We start from the raw sequence: 6,748 nt of genomic DNA on the forward strand, positions 1-6,748 counted from the left end.
CTAGTCCGTCTGTTATTCCTTGTTTGGAAAGTGTGAGTATTACATTCATCTTTAGCCGTTGGTATTTTTTGTTTGGAAAGTGTGAGTATGATTACATTCGTCTCCATCGTTATGATTTTTGTTGTTTAACAAGTTTCAGCATTACATGCAGCTCCAGCCACATGGTCGTTGTTGTTTAGTAGAGGTTAGAACTCGACAGTTATGATTGCGTGGAAATAATTTGAAGTAATTATTGATAAATGAAAGATTAGACAATGTTATATGTTTCTTTTTGTGGTTTACAAAGACTTATAATTTACTATTTTGTTGATGGAGATGCTTTATACTGTATTTTTATCAAACATTTTTTTAAATCTCAAGGGAAACACGACATTTTAACCAAAATCTATATATTCTAAGAATAAGATTACCAAAGTGGTTAACGCTTCGCGTTTTCAGCAGAGGGCGCGACAATCCGTGATACACTTCCGCACAAGTGTTAACAAACTTCGCGCTTATATATGTACGTGTGTCTGTATTGGTTATAAACTTCGCAACCGTATATTCTTGACCATTCGACAACGTAATAAAAGTTCGAGGATTGCGGTATAGTTTTTTGAGAAGATTGTATAATATAGCGAAACTGATAAACAATACAAAGACAAAGGACACAAAATTTCAAATAATGATATTCTTCAGTGTTTCCATGGAAGCAAAAAACTCATACAGCAGCAAGAGACTCCAAAATCAAAATATTATTAATGGAGTCGTAGAGACCTATCATACAGCGGACTGTTTTAACTTACATCTATGAAGGACGTACCTCAACTTTCAATAGCTTTTACTATCTGTGAGTGGACATATCCCAACTTTCAATAGTTTTACCTTCTATGAGGGACATACATCAACTTTTAATAGTTTTTTACCTTCCATGAGGGACATATCTCCGCTTTCAATAGTTTTTACCTTTCATGAGGGACATATCTCCGCTTTCAATAGTTTTTACCTTCCATGAGGGACATATATCCTCTTTCAATAGTTTTCACCAGGCTCATGAATTTCATACGACATTAAAATTATTTATTTATTTTGGCTAATCTATTGAAAATATCTACAGTTCGTTCTTTTCTTGTGATTTGTTTTATATGATTTCTGCGTAGATCTGTCGGAAAAAGAATAATTGGAGTTTATAACAAACGTAGTTATAAGACTTTATTTAATTCAAATCACTTTGAGATTTGAGCTGTTAAGAAATACAGTTTTCTTCCGAACAATTATTCTCTTTTTATTCTTTAACGTGGAGACACTTGAATGTCAGTTGTGGTCAGAAATGATTCAACTTTTAGAGATACAACTGTTTAAGTTAACATTTATGAACTAAATCGGTAACTTTTTAAATCTCTCTCATGTTGTTTTTAGTGATTGAAAAAAATATGTAATTAGGATTTCATGAGACTAACTTTAGCTTATTTTCTTTTGGGGGGGTTCATAAACGCCAAATAGCATTTGGTAAACTTCCAAAAACAGTTTACGAAGAACCTAAAGAAAATATCAAATTAGGTAATTTTGTTTTCCATTTAGCCCGTGTTGGTGAGAGAAAATATCGATCAGCTCGACTTTCGACCTGTCATCTCAAGCCAAGAAGCGACGGAGGAATATGATGACGTAGAAAACTACTCTGCTGAACCTTTTGAATTACAAAATGAGATAAGTGGTACGTTCTTTTTTGTGGAGATGATTAGAGTAAAAATAAACATGTCAAGCAGCGGTAGTTGTGATAATAGTTAAATAAGTTGTAATTTCTAGTACATTTGCTTACATTTTAGAAAATCTAGACTTTTTTTTTTATAAAGCAAGAGTTTGTATTAGTATAAAATAAAAGTTTATTTCCACAGTTTGCTTTTATATTTGTTAGATTACAAGATTGTCTATTAGAGTTATAGAATCTTCAATTTAGTTATATATATATATACGCACACGTAGGATAGGAAAGATGGGCAAAACAGAAGGTATGTTAAGAAATCATATCGGTTAAAAAGAAGGCTGGCATTATTATATCAACTAAATCTGAGAAATATTTGTCCCCTGGTGGATCACTTTGTAAGTCGTATCAAGATCTATTCAATCTGCTAAACGGGTGTTCGCTAAAACATTTTTATCTTTAAGTAGCTAACCAGGAAATGAGAAGAACTGAGACACGTGCAATTGACCACTTTGTATCCTGGTTTGTGAAACGAAGTAATTTCAGTTTAGATGAATACGTTCTAACTCGGACGCGGTCTTCCACGTGTATTTTCTTTAAAAAATTCATATCATCATAAAGAAAAACAAGTAGGTATAAATTTTAAACAAAAGTAAAACGAATATTAGAATACGATTATTACAATATATATATATATACACACACTGTGACACACACACACACATGAAGTATCACTGAGGGGTGAGTGTGTTCATCCTCGACTCATAATCGAACCCGGAACCTTTCGCGCGCCAAGCTAAAACTTCAACTTTGTAGCTTACTCCTAGAAAGGCTCCATTTAGTAACTTATACCACTATAACAGTTGTTCTATGTAGTGATTTGTAGCGTCACCCCAATATTTTAGTTAAAAGTTGGGGGGTCATCTTTAGAGGTTTGTTATTATCTAGAACAGTGGTTCTCAACAGCCTTATTTGGCTCAGGATCCATTTTATAAACATTGGTGACCGGTCTTGATCCAGTAAATTCCGTTAGTACAAAAAAGAATGACTTACTAAATTCTTAATAAATAATTATATATTTTCACACATTTGGGCAACCCAGTTTTGAGTCGCGCTCCGTGGGTTGAGAAATGCTGATCTAGAAGTAGTGATGGAGAAATCATACCAAACGCTCGTTTTTATATTTTCTACTCATCCCTGGGTTAATTCTAATAATTGTGGAAAAGTTGATTACACTTGAAAACATAAACCAGTAATTTAAGAAAACCGTTAAACTATTACAAAATATATGATTAATAATAAGTTATAATTGTAGTATTAAAAGTTTTCGTTTATTTCCAACAAAGGATTATTATTATAGGACCTCAACTAAACAGTTATTGTAAATTATTCAGTTTGAACCTCTTCTAGTTATGATATATAAGACAGATAATCCTTTCGATTGGACTCCATTATTACAATATTATATATTTTAAATGCATTAATGTATTAATAATTGCTAATTATATGATAAAAAAACAAAATAATAGACCCAGCTGTTAGTGTGGTTCACGTATTATTACATACTCTTCTTTGCGAAAAGCTACACGAGAGCAAACTGCATTAGCCATCCCTAATTTTGATGTTATAGACTTGAGAAAAGGCAGTTAGCTAACCCTTCCATCGTCGACTCTTGGGCTACTCTTTTACCAACGAAAAGTCACCATATAACGCCCTCCCCCCATGAGAGAGAGAGCATGTTCAGTGACAGAATAAACTATAAAACTGGGTACATATAAGCAAAACGCCTGTATATATGTTTCTCGTTTTGATCACCAAAGCTCGTAGGTGAAGTACGTAAAACATATTTGCTCAAAGTACCCGAATAATTATGCTAAACTTATCTGTTTAGAAATATATATATATACAAAAAAACTTGTTAGATAGCGACATGTTTGACATTTACATCAATATTTATTTGTTTTTCATTCTACTTCTTAATTTAAAAGTGGTTTAAATGGGCCGAAGTTATGTAAAACAAACAAATAAATTCTGCGTGTGCGTGATTTCCCAATTCAACCATATGCGTATCTTTTCATATTCATTGTGTAAAACTTCCTAATGTCTAATACTAGCATCTATCCGTAATGGTTGTATGTGTTACTATTTCCAATCTATGTATATATGCGTATCTTTTCATATTCATAGTGTGAAACTTCCTAATGTCTAATACTAGCATCTATCCGTAATGGTTGTATGTGTTACTATTTCCACTCTATGTATATATGCGTATCTTTTCATATTCATTGTGTGAAACTTCCTAATGTCTAATACTAGCATCTATCCGTAATGGTTGTATGTGTTACTATTTCCACTCTATGTATATCTGTGTATCTGCCCGTATAGATTATATGTGATTTCCTATTTCCACAATATATGTATCCGTCGTACTGATTGTATGTGTTTTCCTATTTCCACAATATATGTATCCGTATTGATTATATGTGATTTCCTATTTCCACAATATATGTATCCGTCGTACTGATTGTATGTGTTTTCCTATTTCCACAATATATGTATCCGTATTGATTATATGTGATTTCCTATTTCCACAATATATGTATCCGTATTGATTGTATGTGATTTCCTATTTCCACAATATATGTATCCGTCGTATTGACTGTATGTGTTTTCCCATTTCCACAATATATGTATCCGTATTGATTATATGTGATTTCCTATTTCCACAATATATGTATCGGTATTGATTGTATGTGTTTTCCTAATTCCACCTATATTCATCTATCCGTATCGACTGTATGCGTTGTACTATTTCCACAATACATGTATCCGTATTTATTATGTGTTTTCCCAATTCCACCGTATGTGTATCTATCCGTATTGATTATATGCGTTTCCCTAATTCCACCGTATGTGTATCTATCCGTATTGATTGTATGTGCTTTCCTAACGTACAACACAAGTGTATATAAACCCTTATTAATTGCAGAACTATCAGTGTTCTTTAAATATATATATAGGTTTGTCATCTAACTAATTCCTACGTTTTTATCATTATTACCATCAGGTGATAATGCCGAATGATAAAATATTTCGGTTTTTTAAACTTAATATTATGCCATTTTAGTGTTGTTTTAAGCTGAATTAACACGTGTGTAAAACATAAGTTTTGTCACCTTACACAAAAGTATTTTAAGTTAATTGTAAGACGTCCCCTTCGAAGATTTGTTATTCTAATTTATTGTAATGGAAATGCTAACTAGTAGAAACGCCAGTGGTTAATAGCTGTCAACCTTTCATCGATAGCTTATAATTCGTGGTGCATCTTTGATGACATACACAAGGGAGTCTTGATGCAGGTGCTCACGTGTCGTTAAACGGATTGTGTATCCTGAGGCATGCGTGTTGATCGACCTCGCTGCGATGACTCATCGTGTATGTGCGTACAGTCAGAAATCTTTTTCAGATGTACAGAGTTACACATACAGTAGTTCGGTACGACATCGACCGCTCACTAATGGAATGTTGAAGTGTGTGTGTGTAGCTCAAACCTCCCCATGCCGTACATAACTATCAATATGTCTTATTCTGTTCAAGGATATAAAACAAATCCACAGCCAATGTAATCACTTCACATTTGTTAGGCAGACGGTAATTCCAAATATACTTTTTTCTTATGGTGCAGGTTATATACCATAAATACCACCGGTAGCTACGAGTATGATGGAACATTGGTATGTTTTTATTTTTATGGTGCATGTTATATACCATAAATACCACCGGTAGCTACGAGTATGGTGGAACAGTGGTATATTTTTGTTTTTATGGTGCATGTTATATATCATAAATACCACCGGTAGCTACGAGAATGGTGGAATAGTGCTATGTTTTTTGTTTTTATGGTGTACGTTATATACCATAGATACCACTGGTAGCTACGAGTATGATGGAACAGTGGTATGTTTTTATTTTTATGGTGCAGGTTATATACCACAAATATCACCGGCAGCTACAAGTATGGTGGAACAGTGGTATTTTTTAATGGTGGAGGTTATATACCATAAATATCACCGGTAGCTACGAGTATGGTGGAACAGTGTTATGTTTTTATGGTGCAGGTTACATACCATAAATACCACCGGTAGCTACGAGTATGGTGGAATAGTGCTATGTTTTTGTTTTTATGGTGCAGGTTATATACCATAAATACCACCGGTAGCTACGAGTATGGTGGAACAGTGGTATGTTTTTGTTTTTATGGTGCAAGTTATATACCATAAATACTACCGGTAGCAACGAGTATGGTGGAACAGTGGTATGTTTTTTGTTTTTACGGTGCAGGTTATATATATACCATAAATACCACCGGTAGCTACGAGTATGGTGGAACAGTGGTATATTTTTTGTTCTTATGGTGCAAGTTATATACCATAAATACCACCTGTAGCTACGAGTATGGTGGAACAGTGGTATGTTTTTTGTTTTTATGGTGTACGTTATATACCATAAATACTACCGGTAGCAACGAGTATGGTGGAACAGTGGTATGCTTTTTGTTTTTACGGTGCAGGTTATATATACCATAAATACTACCGGTAGCAACGAGTATGGTGGAACAGTGGTATGTTTTTTGTTTTACGGTGCAGGTTATATATACCATAAATACCACCGGTAGCTACGAGTATGATGGAACAGTGGTATGTTTTTTATTTTTATGTTGCAGGTTATATACCATAAATATCACCGGTAGCTACGAGTATGGGGAAACAGTGGTATATTTTTTTATGGTGCAGGTTATGTACCATAAATACCACCGGTTGCAACGAGTATGGGGAACAGTGGTATATTTTTTGTTGTTCCGGTGGTATTTATGGTATATAACCTGCACCATCCACCATACTCGTAGCTGGTGTACGTTATATACCACTAGATACCACTGGTAGCTACGAGTATGATGGAACAGTGGTATGTTTTTATTTTTATGGTGCATGTTATATATCATAAATACCACCGGTAGCTACGAGAATGGTGGAATAGTGCTTATGTTTTTTGTTTTTATGGTGTACG

General features: G+C 33.9%; 1 protein-coding gene across 2 annotated transcripts in view; it reads left to right on the forward strand.

The window, feature by feature from the left end:
- LOC106459325 overlaps positions 1 to 6,748 on the forward strand; it is a 48,423-nt gene that overhangs the window by 16,173 nt on the left and 25,502 nt on the right. The window contains exon 2 of one of the 2 annotated variants that reach the window (XM_013918946.2): positions 1,561 to 1,693. The gene's annotated coding sequence lies outside the window, so the exon portion shown is untranslated. Of the gene's footprint in view, positions 1 to 1,560; positions 1,694 to 5,233; positions 5,416 to 6,748 lie in introns of those variants that run through there. The other variant, XM_022385790.1, reaches the window with a different exon arrangement.

This window comes from Limulus polyphemus, unplaced genomic scaffold (genome assembly GCF_000517525.1).
Source record: "Limulus polyphemus unplaced genomic scaffold, Limulus_polyphemus-2.1.2 Scaffold593, whole genome shotgun sequence".
Lineage (NCBI taxonomy): Eukaryota > Metazoa > Arthropoda > Merostomata > Xiphosura > Limulidae > Limulus > Limulus polyphemus.